Here is a 24,274-nt window from a genome sequence, read left to right as displayed (position 1 = left end):
ATATTCTTCGGTGAATATTTTCCTATGGGATTTCCCATTGTTTTAGGCTACCACCTTTATTTAATTATTTACGGTAGCCTCGAACATACCGCCGGTTTATTTAATATTAATTCTCCGGTTGGTATTTTTTGCCAAAATTCGATTCTAAAATGGCGTTTGTGTTCTCTTCTGTGACTCCAACCAAGTCGAGCCGTTTGTTCCACTTTTGGGCGGGCTTCTCCACAGAAGCCCTTCAAAGTGGTGCCACTCTGTCTGGGGTACTTAGGAGGGGTGGAGGGAAATTTAGGGACCCTGAACTGAGTTGCCTAGGCAACTCAAGTCGCACTCCATCCTGATTGGCCCAAGTGGTGAGCCGGCCGGCTCACCACTTAGCATGTTTGAGTGACAGCTAGGCTGAGTGAATGGGGATTTGCTGCATAAAAGCAGGGCTTTGGGGACTGGAACTTCAGAAGTCGCCACAGGACCTAAGAATCCGACGAGGGAGAAGCTGAGCTGACCTGCCACGACACCACCACCGGTGGAGCCCTGCTGGACTGCCTCACCACTTTTCCCAACGACAAAGGAGATCTCCCGCCGGAGAGTCTTCTTCCTTTGACTGGTGGGAATAACCAGTTTCACTGTCTTTTTGCTTTCCCGACGTACCGCGTGGCCGCCTTGCCCGTGCCAAGCACCGTGGCAACCGGGATACCACGTTTTACCACGACCGCGAAACAAAGGTACCACCTTTAACCGGAAAACTCCACGGCTGGTTTCTTCCCTGGTAGTGCAACGACCTTCATCTTTCCTCCAAGTCAAGATCTTCTCTTCCCCTGGACGACGACGCAACTTGCACCCACTACCAGGAACAACTGGCACCGCTGGAGGTTCCTTCCCACTTAAGGTACCGTGTCCCGCCTGGCTTCCCTTGCTACCGACTGTACGGGGTAGATTTAGCCCCCGGCTTTCGAACCTGGGTTAGTCTGGGACACCCTGGCTAAACTTTCCTAAAGCCTCTCTAAACTCTTTTTGAACCCTCTGCAAGACTTTAAGCCTAGTGTAACTGTGTGATCTTGGGCACATTTGTGCTCTGCTCTCTCTAAGAGTGGGCCCAGCCTTTGGACTTTGGCTCACCAGTGACTTTTGCTCTTCTGCCTTGCTAACAGTGTTCCTGAATCTTAGAGTGGTGTACCTTTCCATATTCTGTCTTTTCCCTCCCTTTCTCACAAATTTATTGGAGTGAAATCTAGTTAAGCGCTCACCTCTGTATGAAAATAAGTGGTGTTTTACTGTGACTTATCTGATAAGGAAAAAGGGGTGTATATATTACAATAGTAACTGTGTTTAGAATATTTTACAATAAGAGTGCTGGAGTGTTTCAACTGTGTTTTTAAATAAATAATTATATACTTTGATACCAAAGCTCTGGTCAGTGTTTGCTTGTATTGTTGTATCCGAGTGCCTATTGTGTATACATTGCATACTGCCTAACTCTTCTTGAGGGAAGTCTGACTTCTCAGCCACAGCTACCGGGTAAATCTGGGTGGTGCAGACTGCTACCAAGTGGGTTTACTGCCAACACCTGTAGTCTTAAATCTTTTGCAGTGGTCCCTAAGGGAACTGCACAGGTTTCTGCCTAACACCGACCCACCTAGCCGAGGTGATGGCCACTAAGAAAGCAGTCTTCTATACGAGAAACTTCAAAGAGGTTTGACGCATTATGTTATGTTATTTTGCATTTATATAGCGCCTTATATACCATTGGTATGGTCTGAAGGCGCTGGTAGGTTGAACGCCCTTGGGAACCGAAAGTCAGATCAGTAGAGAGAGTTTAAGGTGCATGTGAACACCGGCTATGTGTGCAGCTGGTGCGGTATTCGTGTAATAGCTGCTTCTTAGCGGTAGGTGTGGTGGTTGAGAGATCAGAAGTATGTGTTCGTTCTGGCAGGATTTATCCAGACCGAGTGTGGCTGAGTTATGCCTGAGGAGAACGCCTGGCTGGGGGGTGTGTAACCAGCAGTGTTTTACTTATAGTGCTGTGGAGTAGACGGTTGATGTTAGTATGAGAACAGTTATACCGAATGGTGTCATAGTATCTCTGTGTTCTAGTTGAGTGGTGGTGTAGAGGGGAGAGTAAGCGTGGTGGTGTGATATGATGTGTTATATGCTCTTTCAAAACGTTCTGTGCATTCCAAACCATACTATATACGTCATGCAGTTCTATGCGCTCCAGTCCGTTCCAGGCACTCCTATCCACTCTATGCATCCCAAACTGCTCCACACACTCTGGTTCGCTCGACGCACCAGCACGCTCCAGTCCGCCCAGCGCATGCACTCTTGTCTGCCCCACGTGCTCCATTTCACTCGTTCCATCCACTCTATGCATTCAGTATCTCTGCGCAACTCGTCCGCTCTAGTAACAGGTCAGTTCCACTCTGGGCACTCGTTTGCTCCAGGCACTCGTCCTCTTTATGCCCTCACACGCACTATGTATTCATGTGTTTTGCTCACTCATCCGCTCTATGCATCCGCCCCCTCAATGCACTCAGCACCTCTACGCACCCCTTTTTTCATATGCCCTCTTTCGCTCATATGCACTTGTCTGCTCTATATACTTGTCGGCCCTACATACTAGTCTGTTCTATGCGGCCCTCCACTCGATAAGTTCTTCTGCTCAGCTCATCCATCCCGCTCTGCTCATCCATCAGTTCCCCGCACTTATCAGCTATGCATGCATTCCGCACTCATCCGTTCTACATGCTTATCCGTTCTGCGGACTCACCCGGTCTATTTAACGCCTCTGCTCTAGGCATTTGTCCACTTTATCCCCTCGTATGCACCATACCTTCATCTGCTCTCCGCACTCGCCCGCCCTCCGCACCCGCCCGCCGCACCCATCCGCTCTCCGTGCATTCAAAAGCAATATGCACTCATCAGCTTTATAAAGTAATTTGCTAATACGCAGTAATCCTGTTCCATCTATTCATCCGCTCTATACACCCAGGCGCTCTATGCATTTATCCCCTCTTCACACCCAACCGCTAAACCTGATCATCCATTCTATACACTCATCCAATTTACATATTCATTTGATTTATACACGCTTCATCTATTCTAACTATTTCACCCACGCCATTCATTGCGTTCGCTCCTCTTGCATTATGTCCATTTCAGGAGCTTAAGTCTCTTTACTGTTTCCGTATGATTTATTCTTATTAGCCACTTCATTTGTTTGATCTATTTTATTCAGTTAATTCTGATTGTCCTTTTAGTTTATATTAGGGGTTTGCTGGCTGTCAATTTCTTTGCTTCAGGTAGTTTGTTGGATCAGTGTCATTGAGATGCCGTTAGTCTGTTAGGGTTAGTTTGGTATGGGTTGATTTTAGGGGAAGAGCCATGTTTTCAGCAGTTTGCGGAAAGACGTTAAATCCTCAGTTAGGCGGATGTGGGGTGGGAGTGAGTTCCATAGCGTGGGGGCCAAGGCTGAGAATGATGATCCTCCTAACCTGACTGAGTTTGTCTTAGGTATGACTAACAGGCAGCTTGATCTTAGGGGGCGTGAGGGTTGGGGGATATTGAGGTCCAGTTTTATGCAGTGCTCGATGGGCGATGCATAAGGTTTTGAAGGTCACCCTTTGCGCTACAGGAAGCCAGTGCAGCGTCTTAAGGGCTGGGGAGATGTGGTCTCTTGGGCCGAGCGCAAGTAGCATTTTGGCTACCGCGTTTTGTGCCCTTTGGAGTTTATTCAGTTGGTAGGCGTGGATTCCGAGGTATAGGGGGTTTGCGTAGTCCAGTCTTGATATAACGATTGATTGGACCGCAGATAGTCTGTTGGGAAAGGAGAGATATGGAAAGATGCGCCTAAGGTTTTTAAAGGTGGTAGTGGCAGGACTTTGAGACATTGTTGACTTGGCGCGAGTGTTAGGTCAGAGTCAAGGGTGCATCCATGATTTTTCACTGAGTTGGAGGGGGGCGGTGAGTTGCCCATGGCGGGTGGCCAGGGTAGTGGGGGCGGCCGAAGATCGGAGTTGCTACAAACCATGATTTCCGTTTTGGAGGGATTTAACAAGAGGTGGCTTTGGGTCATCCAGAGTTCTATGTCAAGGAGGCAGGAGGCCAGGTCAGGAGTTGGGTTTTGAGTTCAGGATTTTTAGAATTAGTTGATTGTCGTCGGCGTAGTTGTAACACAGGATGTTGTGTGAACGAATCATTGGTGGGAGGGTGATCAAGTAGAGCTTGAACAGGAAGGCGGATAGGCATGCTCCTTGTGGGACTCCCGTGTCGACCAGTCAGGCTTCGGAGGTATAAGTGGAGAGTATCGTTATTTGGTACCTGTCGTTGAGGAATTAAGCTATCCATTTAAGAGCGGTTCCACAAATTCCTAGGGAGTGGAGGCGGTCTAGGAGGATTGATTGTGTGAAAGGCGGCAGATAGGTCGAGAAGAATTAGTGCGGCGCATCCCGGAGTCTGCTGTCATGTTAAGGTCATCCCAGATTGAGGTTAGGGTGGTTTCAGTTCCGTGACAGGCTCTGAAACCTGATTGTGCAGTGTCTAGGAGATTTTTTGCTTCGAAAAAAGGCATTTAGTTGGGAGTAGGCGGTTCAGTCAATGAGTTTGGCAAGGAACCTGGTGTTTGAGATGGGGCGGTAGTTTTTCGGCTCGAGAGGGTCAGGTAAGATTTTTTAATCAGAGGTTTGACATGGACTGTTTTGAATGCATCGGGAAAGATACCAGAGGAAAGGGAGGCATTTATGATGGATCTTGCGTGTTCTCCTGCGCAGGTGGAAGTGAACATTTCTTTGAGGGTTGTTGCTGGGCAAGGGTCTAGCAGTGAGCCAGATGCTTTGCGGGCAGATAGAAGTTTGAGAAATTGCTCGGGTGATATTGGACTAAAGGATTCGAAGGTTGGTTGCGTAGTGGTTGCAGCTGGTTGGCAGGTCGGTATGGGGGGAGTATTGCCAGGTGGTTGTAAGCGCGTCAGTTTGGTGGCTAGAGTATTTGTTCTTCCGAGAGCTGTGGTGTAAAAGTGGAGGGAGAGTGAGTCGCACAGTGATTGTGAGGGGGTTGGGACAGTCGTGGTGCGAGCCGTTTTGGTGAATTCGGAGATGATTTTGTGGAGTTCTTTGCTCAGTTTTTTGCAGTTTAGGATTCGGGAGTTGTAGTGGGCGTTTTTTGCTTTCCGGATTTCAGCCTTGTACTGATAAAGGTGTCGGGACAAGGTGGCCCGGCTATCCTGGGTTTTGTCTTTCTGCCATTTGCGTTCTAGGTATTTATATAGTTGTTTAGTGGTCTTCAACTCAGGGGTGAACCATTTGGGGAAGAGGCCAAGGCGGGGTGATGGTTTGCAAGAGGGTGTGAGCCGCATCAGAGATGCGTTGAGCCATGAGTCAAAGGCGTCAGGGGTTAGTTGTTTACTGAGTTGGCAAGTAGGTGGTGGAGACTGGAGGAGCGCATCGGCTAGGTCAGGGACGATAATTAGTTTTTTCCAGCATTTGCGGAGATTCAGAGGTTTAGATTCAAGCACGGGAAGGGGGACGAGTGAGCGAATGGCGAACGAGAGAATGAAGTGATCAGACCAGATGATAGGGGTAAGGGGGTTTAGATGAATCCGGGTGTTGGAGCTAAAGATGGCATCAAGAGTGTGTCCTTTATAATGAGTCGGGCCATTTATGTGGGGTTGGAGGTTAATGGCGTCTAAACCGTCAACCAGAGAGTGTGTCATAGGGTTGGTGGGGATGTTGAGCCATATGTTGAAGTCTCCAAGAAGGGTGAGGTTGGGATGGTTTAGTTGAAGGGTGGCAATAGAGTCACAGAGGTTGTTTGCGAATTGTCTATCGTAGCCAGGGGGCCTGTAGATTATTAGGAAGCTGTGTGAGAGAGCGAGGCGGAGAGGGATAGTTTAACGAGGAGAGATTCGCAGGAAGGAATGGAAAGTTGGTTGGCAATGATTGAGGCGTGGAATAGAGATTTGAAGACGTATGCTACTCCCGCTTCTCTGGAGGGACGGTTCAGTGGGATGAGGGAGTAGTCAGGGGGGAAGGCACCATTAGCAATTGGGGCGAAGTCGTCAGAGAACCAAGTTTCGGTGATGAACACAGGTCTGGTTTGTCAGAGGCGAGGAGGTCAAAGATGCAATGTCTGTTTTTTGCTACGGATCGGGCATTAAATAGGATGCAGTTCACCTCGGCAGCTCAGTATGGTCTCGGAGCTGGAGCGGAAGGGGGTGGTGGCGAGAGTGGAAGCTGGAGAGGGGTAGGGTGGGTGATGATCGATGGGAATAGTGGGCGAGCAGAAGTATTAGCAGGCTTCGAGCGGGATTGGGTGGCTGCGTGTGTTAGGATGATCCGGTCTGGCTCGGGGGATTTGAAGGTGGGGTGTGGGCAGTTAGGAGTTTCAGTTGCAGTTGATGAGAAATCGAGGTAGAGGGGTTTCAGGAAGGGTGAGGCCACGGGGGAAGGAGGTGATTGGGGGAATGAGGTGGTGGGTCGAGACAGGGGAGGTGAAGAGTGCTGAGAGATTGTGGTGGACCAAGTACGTGTCCTTTGTAGTTTCTTTGTTGCAATTGGAGTGTGAGAGAGGGTAGGGAGGTCATAGGGGGAGAGGGATGCGGATTTGGTTCTTGCTAGGGCTAGGCGTGCAGTTTTTAGGGAGGGGAAAGGGTGCGTTTGGGGGGGGGCGGGAAGGTGGCCGGGGTTTGAGGACAAGGCAGCGGGTGGATGTTTGCAGGGTGGGGTGTGCCAGGTATGATAGTGAGGGGAGCAGGCATGGTTAATGTTGGCTGGTCGGTGGTGCGGTTCAGGGGAGGACTGGTTTTAGGGTGGTTGGCTCGCCATTGTGCCCCTCTGGCTTGGTGTTTGGAGAGATGAATGGCAGAGAATGCGAAGGAGGGTGTGGTGATTTGGGAAGGGGGGGACGTGAGGGAAGGCAGATTGGGGAGTGGGGGCGGTCCACGGCAGTCGTTTCCGACAAACTGTGGGTGCACTCATGCTTGGTACAAGTTTTTAGTTGGATTTAGGTGGGCTTTCTAATTGTAGTTCTGAGTTCAGGCACACTTCCAAGTTCAATTTGCACAGAGATGATATTAGGCTATTAGGCACTATTAGGTACACTTCTAGGTTCAAATGTACACCGAGATATTAGGTCTATCTCTAGATTCAATTTTGTATAGAGGGGATATTAGATTAGGCACAGTTCTAGATTCTACGTGACACAGATATACTAATAGGATTAATTAGGATATTTAGGCACGCTTCTTAACCTCAATGGTGACGTATACACTTCTAATTTGAACTAGGCGCAGACAGACTATTCTGGACACTAGTCAGTTCAATTAGGGCACACAAATAGGCGCACTTCTCTCAATTAAACTTTATACAGGGAGGGTATTAGGCATGAATCTAACAACTTTGCACAGAGAGGTTATTAGGGAGATTAATCGGTTCAACCCGGCACAGTATTAGACTTAGGATATTGGGCATACCTCTAAATTCCACTTTCACAGAGAGGCTATTGGGCGCCTTCTACATTTAGCTGTCCCTCAGAAGTTATTGGGCACACTTCTAAATTCAACTTTCACAGAGAGGCTATTGGGAACAATTCTAAATTCACAGAGTTTATTGGGCACACTTCTAAATGCAACTTTCACAGAGGCGCTATTGGGAACAATTCTAAATGCAACCTTCACAGAGAGGCTATTGGGCACACTTCTAAATGCAACTTTCACAGAGACGCTATTGGGAACAATTCTAAATGCAACTTTCACAGAGAGGCTATTGGGGACAATTCTAAATTCAACTTTCAAAGAGGCTATTGGGCACACTTCTAAATTCAACTTTCACAGAGTCTATTGGGCACATATTTAAATTCAATTATCACCGAGGCTATTGAGCACACTTCTAAATTCAGCTTTTCGCAGAGAGGTTATTGGGCACACTTCTACATATACGTTTTCATGAGTGGCTTTTGTGCACACTTCTAGGTCCAACTTTCACACGGAGCTTGTTAGGCACGTTTCTAAATACAACTTCTAAATGTATTTCTAAATTCAACTTTTCACAACGTGGTTATTTGGCACACTTCTAAATACAGTTTTACATAAGCGGCTAGTGGGTAAGTTTCTAAATTCAACTTTTCAGATTGGCTATTGGGACCACTACAAATTCAGCTTTCACAGAGAGGCTATTGGACACACTTCTAAATTGAGCTTTCCCACAGAGGCTATTAGGCACATTTCTAAATACAGCTTCTAGATGTACTTCTAAATTCAACTTTTAGTGAGCGGCTATTGGGCACACTTCTAAATGCACTTTCACAGAGGGGCTATTGGGCACACTTCTAAATTCACAGAGAGGCTATTGGCCACACCTCTAAATGCAACTTTCACAGAGGCTACTGGGCACGCTTCTAAATGCAACTTTCACAGAGCGGCTATTGGGAACAATTCAAAATTCAACTCTTACATGTATAGAACAGAGTTTCCAAATGCAAATATGTTACAGATATAACGAGTTTACAGTGGTGATGCTTTGTTAGGTGAGTGGTTGGGTAGTATGGCGTGAAGTGATTGCTTCTGGCCCTGCCTTTCCCACACTTAATTATTGTTGGCTTCTTGCTACTCCTGCGGATACCTGCAGATACGACCTGGGGCCGTCTTTGTAGGAGCCGTCCTTTGCCTCAGGTCCTTAGCCGATGGGCTGCCCTGGGAGAACTGGTAATGGAGGGGAATCCTCTCGTCTGGACCAATCGAAGTGGGGTTGGGCGGGATGGGAGGCGGGATGGAGGGAGGGAAGGCCCAGTAAAGTCAGGAATTGGGGCTAAGGAAGCAATAAGGAGCATGAAATACAGCAGGGCACTGGGGACCCTGGACAAAGAGCTAAACAAGAATGCCTAGGGGATTAAATAAAGAAAAGTGCAGGAGTGTATTGTCCAGTTGACTGATTAAGTGATTTGTACTGAGAATCATTATACAACTGGAAGGGTCTACTGCCCTTTCATTACTGAATGTAATTGTAAAAAGTAACCATTGGTTTTTACTCCCAAAGATAGGCTTGACCTATACTGAATGTGTATGAAACGGTTTTGGCTTCCCTAGAACTACTGTTAGGTATTGCAAATAAGGTCTATGCTTGGGGTCTGTGTACTTTCAAGTATAGTGTTGTGTTTTTATATTGGATTTCATATAATGTGTTAGTACTCACTTACCCCCTAGATTTATCTGGGCATACCTGCATTGAAATACATCCTTTATTTTTACAATACAAAATTTTTCAGAGTGTCTTTGGATCATTTGTATTACAATTTCACTTGTACTGATTCTACTGTCCTCTCTCTCCCCTCTAAGATAAGCCTGGCTGCTTGGTCTACGCTACCATGAACTCAGGTGGTACAGCCTTATACTAAGGGTGGAGTCTTGCACTGCCTCAGTTGAATGGTTTTACGTTGGACTTCAGAAAAACTATCCCAACAGGAAGCAAGACAAAAGCTTATTTACAGGTTTATAAACAAAGGTTTTGGCAATTACACATTTGTTATGTTTGCACTGTAATTTAAATTGTAAAAGGAAGGCAAAGAGTTCCTTCTGTTGGGGTGCCCCTTCAATTTGTCATTAGGATCAAGATACACGTCCTTGTGGTATCTCAACCATACTAAACCATTTCAGGAATGAAGCATAATCTATCAAGGTCACAAATGGTACTAAACGATCTGGTCAATCTCCTGCCAAAGACACCTTCAAATATCTATGCAGATTATGAAATGCCAAACATATGCATAAAGCTGGCAGACATTTTCAGGTAAACTAAAGAAAACAACTTTAAAAGGATTGTTGGGACAATGAATGTCATATGTAGTGAATGGAGGATAGCACATTAATGCGCTGGTCTTGGAAGCAAGACCACGCAGAGCAAAAAGGGTTTGAAGCCCAAATCCGTGCTTAGAAATATGTCTGCATCGACAAAAATGCTTAAGTTCTTAACTTGGTGAAAAAATATTGAAAGCATTGTGTGGATTACAATTCTCAAATGGAAACCAAGATTGGAATAGTATAAACATTTATGAATGCATGTGTGTGGCAAACCATATGAACAAGAAAAAAAAAGAAACTGTTGCTTGTACATGTAACCTTTCCCAAAAAAGTGAAATACATACTTAAGAACGGTTTTTGCACTGCTGCAGTCTTCAAATCGAATGGAATAACCAACTTCTTGTCCCAACATTACATCCATTTCATCAGCAACTCTTTGCGCCACACTCATTGCTGCCACTCTTCGAGGCAGGTAAGGATCGCATGTACTCTACACACCACTGTGGGATCTGTATTTGGTAGAAACGCCCCCCACCACCCCCCAATAAGCTTAGTCAAAAACACATTGAGCTCCCAAGCTTAAGCAGGGGAAGTCACTGGTAGTAAAGTTCTGAAGAGGCCCTTGAGGAACTCCTTGACGAGCCTGTGCGACCACAGGGAAGTGTAACAGGATATGGCAGCCAGCTGCACCTTGATAGAGGCAGAAGACAGGCCATGGAAAGCAGATAATGGAAGCATCGGCAGAGCCTTGACTCACAGCAACGTCCTGCACCACACTGAAGCGCTTCCATTTGGGGCTGTTGCACGACAATGTAGATAAAGCTCTGGCCTTGGCCAGGCTCTTGTTTGCACTCCAGTGGCAGGAAATAATGCCCAAACTCCAGGGCTGCAGGAGTGAGGCTTAACGACACTGGGTCGTGCTGCAGTATTGTTCGGTTTTCTTCAAAGAAAAGATCAGGAAGTGGAGGCAGCTGGATGGACGGAGCCACTGACAGACGAAGCAGGCCTGGGTACCAGATCTGCTATGGCCACACCGGAGCAATGCAATGACAGTGTGGCGATCACATGTAGCAGGAACAACAGTGTGGCGATTACATGTAGCAGGAACAAAATCGGAGGGAAGGCGTACAGGGCGAGATGTCCCAAGGGAACGAGAAGGCATCCCCCCCAGGCTCCTCTGCTGAGGAAATCTACTAGCAAACATCTGGCACTTTGAGTTGGGCGCCGCCACGAACAGGTCGATCCAGGGTTGAAACCACTTGCTGGAGAGAAGGGATTCTGGATCATGACTAAGCTCCCACTCGTGGCAGGACCGCAGCTCCCCGTTGAGCAAATCTGCGATGGTGTTTTTGGTGCCTGCCAGGTGAAATGGGACAAGGAACATGCCCAGAATAGCCCAGTGCAACAGGGACTGCTTCCATGGAGTGCGTGGGGAGGCAAGTCCCACCCCGCACCCGAATGTAGAACATTGTGGTGGTGTTGTCCATGAAGATCTGCACCACCTTCCCTTGCAGCTGAGGTTAGAAGGATTTGAGGGCCCAGAAGACTGCCTGGAGGTCCAGGACATTCATGCGTCAGAGGTCTCTGGCGTGCCTGTCCGGTGTAGGGCCATCACACTTCTTCAGAGGTATCTGTGGTGACCGTGACCTGGGACTGCAGGATTTGAAAAAGAGCTCCTTGCGCGAGATGTGGGCATACCCACCACTGTCTTCGGTCTAGATTTGTCTGCCGCCCTCCTGACTATCTGTTCCAGAAAGTATCTACAGTACACTGCGGAGCCCCTGCGTCACGGAGAGACCACCTCTATCACTGCTTTCCTTAACATGGCTTGAACCTCCTGCATCAGTTGAGCCACGTGCAGCTCTCGACCCGCCACAGGAGGAATGCAAGAGCACCCATGTTGTAATTCCAAGGTGTTCCCTTGATAAAGAACATCCAGCACCCAATTGTCAGTGGTGATCGTCTTCTATTGTTCAACCAAGTTCACAAACCGCCTCCCACTGGGGTGTGAAAGTGGGGGCCCAGGTCCATGGCTTGTTCAGGCCTGCTTGGGTGTCTGCGTCCTGGCCTCCGAGTTACAACGATGCAAACCTGCACTACCATATTTATTTTACGTCCTGAGGTATCACAGCGTCGACAGTTTGGTTATTACACAATTGGAAGAAACAATATCAAATCACAATTTCATCAAACCTTTGTGCATAGTGATTACATGCTGACATATTTACAGACTGAAGCAGGTAAAGTTCTAGTGTTCTGGGGTGAGATTTGGTAGGTTGAGGTTAGTTAAATAACCAGGTTTTTAGTGATTTCTTTTAAGCGAAAGAAGGACTCTTCCTTCTTGATTATCGGGAGTGCATTCCAGTGCTTCGGGGCCAGAACTTTAAAGCTACTGCCTCCTGCCCTAGAGCTTTTGTATTGCAGGATTTCAAGGAGTGTGCTTTCATTTGATCTCAGAGTTCTAGTAGGGTGTTTTTTGCGGACTGTGTTGATATAAGTAGGTGCTTTGTTGGCAATACATTTGTGTGATGGTGTTTTAAAGATAATTCTAGCCTTGATTGGTAGGCAGTGGGTTACTCTCCTTATGTCCGAGATATGATCTGACGTTATCCCCAACACAGCACGTAGTGCTTTGTTCTGCATGAGTTGTAGTTTAGCCAAATTGGAGTTGGATGTGTCTAAAAGTAATACATTGCAGTAGTCCACATTTGAGAGTATTAAGGCTCTTGCTAAAGTGACCCAACATTTTGGGGTGAGGTATTTGTGACTTAGCTACCTCCTACACCTCCAAATGTATTGCCCTGATGAGGGCGTTTACTTGTTTGGTCATGGTTAGGTTGGCGTCTAGATATACACAGAGGATTTTTACCTGTTTGAGTACTGGTATCTTTGTGGCATCAATTGTGAATGAGTACTCAGACTAAGGCAATAATTTTGCTTTTGGATCCTACAGTGAGAAACTCAATTTTTTCGTCATTAAGCCATACTATTGTGGGCCACCCAGTTTTGAATTAAGGCATATATTTGGTTAATGAGCAGGGTGTCGTGCTCGTGGTTGCCTGATAAGTTGAATATCTGGGTGTCATCTGCGAAGTTGGTGTAGATGACACCCGTATCATCCAGTGCTGAGAACAGTAGCTTTGTATAAGTATTAGAGAGTGGGTGAAAGGCCGGATCCTTGGGAGACGCCTATGGGAACTGGTATAGGGTCGGCCGACTCTTTACCAATAGAGACTCGTGACGTGCGCTCTGCAAGGAAGGATTTGACCCATTGGGTTGCCTCCTTTGAGAATCTGAAGTAATTGGTAAGTGTGGCACAGAGTTTGTGATCTACTAGATTGAATTCCGCAGAAAGATCTTGCAACATTAGGAGACAAAGTTTTCCTGCTTTCCTTGTGAAATCAATTTGGATTGTTAAAATCAAGGAGAGCAGTTTCTGTGCTGTGGTTGGGGCGAAATCCAGATTGCCGGGCACCCAGGTGGTGGTGGTCTAGGTGGTTTTGGATTTGGGTATATGCAATTTTATCTATTATTTTCAGCAGGAAAGGGACGGTGGTTATGAGTCGGTAGTTCATGGGTACAGAGGGATCTAGTGTTGGCTTTTTCAAGAGAGGGGTAACCCATGCTTCTTTAATGCTAGCAGGGACCATGTTGGAGTTAAATGAGGCATTCATGAAATTAGTGATGATGGGCATCAAGGTGGGGGTGCTCATTTTTACTAGGCCTGTGAACAGCTTCTGTGAGCCTCCTGGGTTGTGGAGCAGGAGGGCCGACAATAACGGGTAGGATACCCCTTGGTGGACAAGCTGGACTTACCTCTCGAGGACGAAGACCACCTCTGCTGCAGTGTCCCCAGCGAGGGTGCCGTCTGCGTATCGGTCTTAATTGCTTGGAGTATCTCTTCCACAGCCTTGCCAAACAGATTGTGCCCATCAAAAGTGCATGTCCACTACCTTGGAGTGGATGTCCGCCCTGAGGTTTGTGGCCTTCAGCCAACTGTGGTGTCGGAAGGCCAAACCTTTGCTCAGATGGCAGAATCCTAGGTCTGCAATGTCCAGTGCCACCGTGATGGCGTGGTCCAAGGCCACCTCACCCTCCTGGAACAGGGCTAGGTCTTTAGCCTCGTCGTCCGGCAGACAGTCCAAAATTGGCCCAGGCTTATACCAGAGCTCCCCGTCATAGCGATTCAGATGGCTAGGGCATTGTCAGCCTTGATGATGAAAGCCACAGTATAAATGACACGCTTGCCCACCGCATCAAGCTTCTTTTCCTCCTGGTCCAGAGAGGGAATCGAGGATAACTGATTCGACAATCGCTTTCTTGCCCCGGCAGACACCAGAGTCTAGAGAAGCGGGCGATCTAAAGCATCTGGGGACTGAGTCCGGACCCATGTACTTCTCCTGCCTCTCTCTTGGAGGGTAAAGTACTTGGTGTCTTCATCAGGGCCAAACCTTCCTCCCATATGTCATCCAGCAGAGGGATCGACATGACGGTCTTCGATGACTCACAGCTAGGAAAGAGAAACCCATCTTTCTTCTCCGGCACCAAACTGATGAGTGCGGACGCCCTCGAGATAATGGTGTGGAAAGAGCCAACCTCGTCCAGTGGGGACGCCCCGGAGGGCTCATCGGCACCCAGAGGCCACCGTCAGCCAGGACATAGTTCTCGTACTCATCTGTATGAATAGCCATAGTGTCCGTGTCAGTACGGGTGTCGGTACAAAGCGCTTCTTCCACCACTGGGGTTAAAGGCCTCTGGGGTGTCGTTGGCTGCTTCAGCGGACTCTTTGATCTTGAAGGACTAGGCTGCCTCTTCGGCCTGGCAGTGCTAGGACAACGCTATGGCTTTGAGGACTTCTGACCAGTGACCTAGGAGTGCTGTGGGGGGTGGTGAGCATGTACACTGACATGTCCCTGGGCACTGGATGGGGGATAAACTGAGCAGCTACTAATGCATCTGGGCTGTAACGCCTTAGATGAGCAGATGATTGAACTGGTTCCCCATGTGGAGATCCCTCCTGGGACATGGGGCATAGGCATCCTTTGTGATCAGAGTGGTAGTCCTCTGGAAATTTGTCATCAACAGAGCTAGTATAAACATGTGAGGTTTTCCTCAGAGACCCCATCAGCACTGTCAGGGACATCCTCCCTCAAACTACCTGAATCCTTCAGGAATGCAGTGATGATGGGAACCTGCACCCCGAGTGGCACATTAGCTACAGTCCTGGTCAGAACAACCGCAGGAGGCCACAGAGGCACTCAGTGTTTCCATTGTGATCATAGAAACCCGTTATCAATGGGTCCCTAGTCGAAGTAATGCTCGTCATTGACGAGGGTGACAAATTCAGTTGATGGGGCAGCCGGAGGGGTGGGCGTCTTGGACGACGTAGTCTTGGTGGACAACAGTGTCGACAGGGCTTTCAATGGGCCTCCAGTAGGACGTTTGTTTGGAAGAGGATGTGCTTCGAAAGGGTGAGGGACTTCCTCACGGAAGGCACCTACCAATCGGTAGGCTCACCGTGGACGGAGATGGGGGAACTAGTTCCCACAGACGTGGCGATCTTCGAGGGATCAGTAGTGTGGCATTTAGCCTTTTCTTGGATCCCCTGGGAAGGACCTCAACCACTTTCTCAGAGGGAGCATGCGACAGATCTCAGAAACATCCATCCTCATTGTGGTCTGGATGCAGACAATACAGGCACATAAGGTGCCGATCTTCAGCGTAGACATTCATTAGGCCATATTTCTCACATGCCCTAAACAGACTTCTCCTGCTTGCTTTGGACATAGCGGAGGTGTAAAGTAGGTCCAAACCTGGGCCTTCCGAAACTTGTATAGAGGAGATAAGCAGTTTTCGGGCTAAAGCGGAACTGCTTACTTTTTTAGCAATGATTCCAAGCCCAACCCCATGCTGGAGAAAGAAGGAGAAGCTCTAGGAACTTCCAACAGCACTCTACAGAGAGTGCTGTGTGCTGCAGATGCCTTAAAAGAGGAAAGCATAACCCCAAAAAGAACTACCAAACTCCTGAGAGTTCGCTCAGGGCACCGCTACTACAAAAACACTGAAACCCATAATGAGCTTGAGGAAAATCATGGGTATACCCCTGCAAAGTCCGGAAGACATTGACCACAGAGCTTCAGGACAATTCCTCAACGAGGAGTGGCCCAAGACCAATTTGACCGCTGTTTTCCTGAATGCCTTTATGGTCATTGCTCAGCATGACCCAAAATCCCAGACTGTTTCAGCTCCCAAACACCAAAAACGAATAGCGGGAGGGGACTCTTAGGAATTGCAATCTTCGCACTGGAGGAACCCAAAGGCTTTTGGGACAAGGGCATGTTCAAACACTTTGAATGATTCATCTTCAAGAAAACTGTAGACTGACGTTCTGGATGGTGTGTGCAGCATGTAGAAATAATGAAGAGGCCAAAGTGCAAATTGTTAGCTTTTTGGTGCTTTCCTTTGTTAGGGAGAATGCTCCTTTCTGTGCTTATACCAGTCAACCTTAGAGATCGCCCACTCTTTTGCTGGACTGCTACATTTTTAACTCTTGAGACCTTTTTTACTCGCTGTTTTGACCGGATTTAGATTTTGTGTTTTCACTGTTTTTGAAGTCTGACAAACTCCATAGGAATCTGCTTTGTGTATGGTGACACCCAGCACCCTCAGTGCAGCGTCACTGAGAAATCCTTTAGATTTCTCTTAAGGTTTAAATACCCTTTCCTGTGTGTACTACATTTCTCAAGAAAAGTAAAGCGAAATGGACTATTTACCTTTTCTCTTTGTAAGTCCAGCACACACCATCTTATGTGGAGTAATGGGGGGTACCAAGTAGCCCCTTATCCTACCTACTCATGTATCATGTTTATGTTACCCTCACTACTTTAAGTGGCTGGTGGCAGTGGTTTACTTTTTCCTACCATTGTTCTTTCCTACCGCAGGCTGAATCCTAAACTGCAGTACAGCACCCATGGGTGGCTACTTTGTCAAAATAGCCCTTTGTCTTCTTTTTTCGCCATAGTCTGTTTGTGAGGTCTTTCTTGCATTGAGGCCAGATTTGAGCCCTTTGATTTGCCTTTGGCGGGCTTCAGCCCAGAAGCCCGCCTCCGTCTCCAGTGTGTCTGGAAGGACAGGATGTAAGGGAGGTTCCCGAAATCGCTTTGTCTCTAAGAATGCCTGAATGTAACTAGTCCTGATTGGCTGACTGTGCTTGCAGGACAGCCACCCTGCTGTGTGATTGACAGACGAGGCTGTGCATGAATGGGAGAAACCTGCTTAAAAGGCGAGGGTTTAAGGACTACCGGCAGAGTCGACCACTGGGAGAAACACCACACGAAGAAACCGTGAATGAAGCTTGCTGCAACCTCCTGGACCTTTGAATTGCTTGGTGAAGCCCTGCTGCTGTGCTGAACTCCTTTCTCACCCCGACAGAGAAGCTCTGGATGGAACCATTTCTTCCCCTTGGGTTAGTGGTACCAACTAACACGGAAACAAATTCCACTGGAACACTACTCCAGACTTGCTGTGCCTCTCCGTTGCTCCAGAAGTCAAATGCCAGCGGTCGAGTGTCCGTAGTTGAATGAAACATCTGCAGCAGAACTAATCCAACTAGAAGCTCCAGGGGCCTCCCCTAGGGACCCACTACAAGCAGGACCTCCAGATCCAGAGTCTCCTCACCAGAATACAGGACCCAAAGTGTGAAGGAAGTCCAACTGGTATCCATGATCCCCGTCAGTGCTGTTTGTTAAGTGCTGAAACCACAAAGTGCTGCTCCTGCTGGACCACTCTAACCAGAGGTACTGTTTAGGCTCTCGATACTTACCTCACTGCCTGTAGATGCACTTCTCTCACTTGGGAATTGCAATGGCTTACCTTGTTTTTTTAGTTTATTCGAACTCCCTTCTCACAGGCTGTACAGCTTGTGACCATAAAGTGATTTTTCTGAACCTCTAACTTTTTGCAAGGCTTTGATCTAAGAAGTGCATCAGATCCATGTCTTAGTTATTTACCTGTAACTGTATTTCTCCACATTGGTATCTTTCATAGATTCACATGCTTGAATATTCCTCGTTGTCAGACTGGGAATGCTCAGTGATAAAAATGATTTTTTTTATATACATACATTGCTACCTAGAAATGTATGCAGATAGCCCATTATGGCCTATGAGCCATTCTATTGTGTAGTCCCTCCACCTCAGTTTGGTCCTTTATGACCCCAACCAATGAGGTGGCAGGGTTTAAGCTCCGCCCCAGGCAGCCAATTTAAGATTTTGAACCGTAGAGACTAAAGTATGATGGATGCTGAGCGTAGGAGCAGTCTCTCAGGGGAGGCGGCTGGGCGCATGCGACTATGAAAGATACCAATGCTGAAGAAATACAGTTACAGGTAAGTAAATAAGACTTGTATAGCATTGGATCTTTCATAGATTCAGATGCTTGAATACCAAAGAGATGGCGGAGCACAGCCTGTCCAACTGCCGTTTCTTTGTTGGTATCTTCAGCCAGGCAGTAGTGTTTAGCGAATGTGTGAAGAGTGCTCCACGTGGCGGATCTGCATATGACCTTCAGGACCACTCCTGCGTGGAATGCTGTTGACGCCGACGGTTTGGAAAGGGTCGCCTTTCGTCTGATGGCAGTGGGTGATGCAAGGGGAGACCCAGCGCGCCAGACCTAGTTTGGAAATATGCTGGCCTTTTTTATGGCCAGTGAAAGCGATGAACAGCCTATTTGAAGAACGGAACTCTAGTCCTTTGCAAATAAAACTTTAAAACTCTTGCTATGTCCAGAGAATGCAATGTTCTTTCTGCTTCGGAAGAATAATTCTGGAAGAAAGTTGGTAAGATAATGCGTTCTGTGAGCGTCATTTACGATACTACCTTCGGAAGGTACTTAAGGTGTGGTCTTAAAATGAGAGTCCTTATGGAACAAGGTGAAGAGAGGTTCAGAAGATAAGGCTTGCAACTCACTGATCCTCCTGGCTGAATTAATGGCTATTAAGAAAGCCGTTTTCCATGACAAGAACTTTATGTCGCACCTGTGGATGGGCTCGTAAGGAGACTCCATGAGGGATTAGCATCGTGGTCAAGCTCCAGGCTGGAACCGGCGTGGGTGTAGGTGGGTATGTACATAGAAGTCCTTTAAGGAAGACCTTAACAGCGGGAAGGGAGTGTAAGGACTGCATCTCCGGGGCCGTCGTGTATGCCGTAATGGCTGACAGGTGGACTTTGAAGACAGCGAAAGACCTGCTTTGGCTAAGTGCAATAAGTAGGGAAGTACTTGCTCAACCGAAGCGATGAGGATCAATAGCGTGTGTCTCACACCACTTGAAAAAACAAGTCCATTTCCTAGTGTACGTGATGCGTGTAGAAGGCGCCCTTGAGGCCCTGATTATATACCAGCATTCTGCAGGCAGATTGAGATTCATCAGTTTGCGCTGCTCAGGAACCAGGCCGAGAGACAGGCCCGCTAGATTGTGATGGAGGACCTTGCGGTTCTGTTGCGTCAATAGATACCGATGCGCCTTGAGGTGAATCGGGGGCCTTCGGGACAGGTTCTGAAGGGTCGAGTACCAGACCTGCCATGCCCAGTCCGGTGCAATTAGGATCATAGAACGATTCTGCTCCCTCGGCCTGCATAGTAGCCAGGAGAAGAGGGGAAAGGGGGGTAAGGCATATAGGAATTTCCCCGTCCAATCCACTGAGAACGTGTCCCCTGACTGACTCTCTGGGTACCTGGAGGTGAGCATTTTGCATTTGTTGGCTCTGTTGGCAAAAAGATCGAGATGTGGATGGCCCCATAAGGCGAATATCCATTGGGCTTCCTTCTCATCCAGCTCCCACTCGTGAGCAGGCGTGTAGTCCCTTGCTCAGCTTTACGCTAGGACATTGTCCACTCCCGGAAGATGTTCTGCCTTGAACTGGACTCCGTGATGCAAGGCCCATGCCCATAGTTGAGCTTCTTGAGACAAGATCGGACCTCATGCCTCCTTGCTTGTTTGTGTAGTGCATGGAGGTAATTTTGTCTGTCAGTACAGTGAGTACCTTCCCCCGCTACCACAGGAAGGAAAGCTTTCAGTGTCCACCGAAAGGCCCTGAGTTCCAACACAATGTGAAGTTGTGACTCCTGGGGTGACAAGGAGCCCTTGGTTTGTAGGTCCGCAAGATGAGCAGCCCCGGCCCGAAAGACGCGTCCGTCCTCAGGAGAAGGGTTGACGTTGGTGCCTGAAACGACATTCCTTGTAAGAGGTTCTGCAGAGTGTTGCACCATCGAAGAGCTTTGTGCCGAGTCATAGGAATCTGGACTATGTCCTCCCACAAACCGAGAGCTTGTTTCCATTGGTGGTCCAGTGCCTCTTGAACAGGCCTCATGCGAAGCCTGCAATTTGGTATGAGGAATATACATGAGGACATCATGCCCAGAAGGGTCTTGTACGAGCGCACCAATGTCGTTTCTCTTCCTAAGAAACGAAAAGTCAAGTGGAGAATTGCTGGTGCTTTCTGCAGACTGTCTCACTCTGGGAATGCTGGTGTCACGATCGGCTCCCAGGAAAGAAACTGTCTTGCTGGGAACTGGACAGGACTTTGCTTCGTTTATGGCGAAACCTAACTCTCTAAGGAGATTTGTTGTCAGCAGGCATCTCTGTAGTATGTTGCCAAGGAGGACTGTGTTCCTTAGTTGTAAGACAGTGTTGTTCCTCAACAAACTCAGTGTCTGAGAATTCCTCTTGCAGGATGACGTCTGGTAGCTCTGGTGTTTCTCCTAAGGGAGATAATTGGGTCCCCTGTGGTTCCACAAACTGAGGCAGCGCTTCTATAGACTCAGGGGGACTGTCTTCATTGGTTGGCGTAACAGTGGTGTCAGCAAGGGGCGTTTTGGGCCCTACTTCTGTCGGTATCGGAACTCACGCAGCTGCGGTCGAAATTTTTGCCAACGCGGCCTCGTCGACGGCGGGTCTGTGGACGAAGATTTCCTGGACAGTGGCTTGCCTTTATCCGTCGACGAGTGCATGGAAGACTATTTTGTGGACGGTAACTTCTCCATCAACGAGTGCTTTGTGGATGAGTGCTTCGTGGACGAGTGATGAGCCTCCTTCATCGACGATTGTTTCATGGCCGATAATCTCGCTGACGAGGACTTAGTCGTGGACTATGCGGTTTGTGTGGTGGTCGTCTGAGGATGCCGTCAATGGCTTGGTGGACGGGCCTCCACCTTTACTGCCGCTCATAGACGGCCTCTCTGTGGACGACTCCCCCCCCAACCCCGGTTTTTTGTAAACTCCTCCTTACCTTTGGAGGTAGTTTTTGCCGTAGAATGCTTCATCTTATGGCTTGTAGAGTCCAGGGGAGGAAGGAAAGGTATAATTTCCAGCTTCCTCTTAGGAGTGGGAGAGGAGCTCCTTTCCACTGAAGAAGCCCTTTTTAGAAGTTTGCTTCTCAGCCAACTTGCTGGAGTGAACAGGGACTGTCTTTGCATATTCCTCATCAGAAGAAAGTTCCATAGCTTCCAAATGCATGCAAAGTCTTCTATGCCTGTCTTGTAGGGGTTTAGTTGAAAAACACTTGCAAATGTGACATTTCTGGATGTCATGAGGATGAAGACAGTATATACAATGTTCATGAGGATCTTTTATTTAAACCACCTTTCTCTTGCACCTCGTGCAATCCCTGAAGAGGGAAGGCTTTTTGGTAGTCTGATGGTCAGCCATCTGAAGAGAAAGTTCACTCGACAAATTCTTTTTCAATTCAGTTTTTTGACACCCCAAAAAGCAGTGGAGATAGCCCCTAGCCAGGGGAATATGGTAGAGTATATAAAATATACACTACTGTGAAATTTGCAGTAAATTCGAAAAACTCAGAGCTTGAGGATTCCCTGCGTCAATTAGACTGCAGTGAAAAATGTGAAGATGGCTGCCTGGGGCGGAGCTTAAGCCCTGCCACCTCAATGGTTGGGGTCATACAGGACCAAAGTGAGGTGGAGGGACTACTCAATAGAATGCCTCATAGGCCATAATGGGCTATGTGCATACATTTCTAGGTAGAAATGTATGTATATTAAAAAGAAAATTATTATTTTTGTCACCGAGGATTCCCAGTCTGACTGGGAATATTCAAGCAACTGAATCTATAAAAGATCCAATGCTGGAGAAAGACTGTTTCCCAAATGACTATGGGTGTCCTGACTCCCTCAAGACTTTTCTAGTCCAATGACTGATACTGTGTGTCCCTCATATGTGGTAACTCCTTGTAAACAGGTACTGCTGGGAAAGGCTTATCTAGACTTCACTGGAAGATTTACTTGTCCTCACATTTATTGAGAAGCGATACTAACCTTTTTATTTCCCTTAACCTTTCCTTTTTACAACCTCAGAATCTGCAAAGTTTCTGAGTGTGAGTAGTGTTGGCTCCTATGGTTGTGCGCAAGGGCGCCACCCTCATTGTTTTTGTGCTTGGTGAAAGATTAACGTTTGTATGAAAAACACATCTTTCACCTAGAGCAGCACCGCTAATGCAGCATGATCTGTTATCAGAAGCAGCCGTGGGAGTTTGTAATAAACTTTTTGCAATGCGTTGCTTACCAGGCTGGGGAGATGCTATGGCCTGCGGAGGGGCGCGTCCCCTGCTAAGAAGTCTTTATCAACGTTTTGCAGCCCAGTGCTGTACGCAACCCATGTAAAGGCCATGTAAAGGCCAGCAGGCGTTAGTGGTCAGGACCCGCTGCCTCTCTGAAACTTGGCAAATAGCACAGGATTGTACCAACATCAAACTTCTATGACTGACAGCAGACCTTGGCCAGTCTAAATCCAGAGTCTGCCATCAGTCATTCACATTGGCTGCTTTTGAGCCAATGGAAATGGAATGTTTGCTGTACAGGAGTGGGCTTTTCGGGCCCCGAGTGTGTGCGTGATCAAGCAAAGGAGCCTGCCAAAGTTGGATGAGTCGTCATGGGCACCGAGCGGACTCCTTCAAAGCCCCCCCAGGTGAGCCTCACTGCTGAGGAGAGTGGAGTTGGAGGTAGTTGGTGGGTTTAAGGGCTGACAAAAGAACCCGTGGAGGCGGCGCCATGACCTCACGCTAATACCATTGCAAGCGACAGAGCCGGTATTAGTGTGCGCCACAGAGGTGAAGATGTCCACTGAGAAACTTGCAAGCTCATGCTGGATGGACGCATCGACAGTGAGAAAAAGATCAATATGCAGAACTGTCATTTTTGAGTGAAGCCGCTGTCCTACCTCACTGTGGATTTCGGTAATAACAAATGATAGGCAGTGGGAGTTGAGTTTGAAAACTCCCCATTGATGGTGCGTCGTACGCTGATCATAACTTATCAGCTATTAGAACAGCTGTAGTTTGTAACAAAGCATTTACAAGGTGCCACCTTAAGGGCGCCCATGATGTATTGATGTTAATTGGCGTCGATTATGTGTTAGTTGGCCTTTGATCAGTTCCGCGACGTTATGCACTGCAGGTTTTATGAGACCATGTTGTCATGCCTGAAGAGATGTGGAAATGTTTTAAGAAATGCTTGTTTTCTGTTAACACAGGCATTAGTTATATGATCAAAGTGTTCTTTTCACAAGCTGCTGGCTGGGGATATACAGAGTGCAAAGTTTTAATACATGATGTTCTGGGTGCTTCCAGAACCGTGCACTTTAGGAAAATGAGTACCCATACGAGTGGAGTATCCGGTGTGTGAAGAATGGTTGTGAGTACCCAGCAGATGTGATCTTTTGGAGTTGTATATGGATTCATATTTCAAATGAATCATGCAGTTGATACTGCGTAATTGCTCCTCTAGTGTTAATCTTTTGTGTCACATCCACACAATCCTCACCGAGCTATTGTAAGCACTCCTCATGCAAGCAGTCAACCCACAGGCCCCAAGTGTACATCACATGTAAGCCTTCACAATCGCTCTGTTTTGAGCAGGTATCACATTGCTTAATTAGGGCATACTACACACCGATGTCTTCATTCAGAGAAATAAATGGTAATGACGTTTTTGTCAAACATTTTTGTACCAGCTATATTCAATTGAATATTGCATACATCGAAGTAATTTATCATTCGTACCTTTTGTTGTGAAGTTTTTGTCAAGTTGTGATGTAAATTGTACATTTTGGAGCCCATTTTTCCAAATGTTTTACCAGGGGGGTTACCTTCCCGCTACATTGTGGGGTTCAGACCTGCACGTTGCTCGTGTAGTGTCGCTGGGAAATTCAGCAGCCGCCATTTACACCCCACCCATTTACAAAGTCACCAGCCGCCACCGAGTGTGATTGATATATATGCCATTACTGTCCTTGTGATTGAAGTCACCTCAGGGTGTAGGAATTGTGTAATAAGCATATCCAAAGTTTATCCACTAACTTGTTTTGATTCTGAAAAGTAATTTGAAAGTTTATTTCCATTGTTACAATGAATTGCCTTTTTTAAGAAAGCTTATTTAAAAATGGATGTTAAATACATATTTATAACTGAAACCTTGATTCTAAGCGTT

This window comes from Ambystoma mexicanum, chromosome 6q (genome assembly GCF_040938575.1).
Source record: "Ambystoma mexicanum isolate Mex_15411 chromosome 6q, UKY_AmexF1_1, whole genome shotgun sequence".
NCBI lineage: Eukaryota > Metazoa > Chordata > Amphibia > Caudata > Ambystomatidae > Ambystoma > Ambystoma mexicanum.
This window is presented reverse-complemented; position numbering follows the sequence as displayed.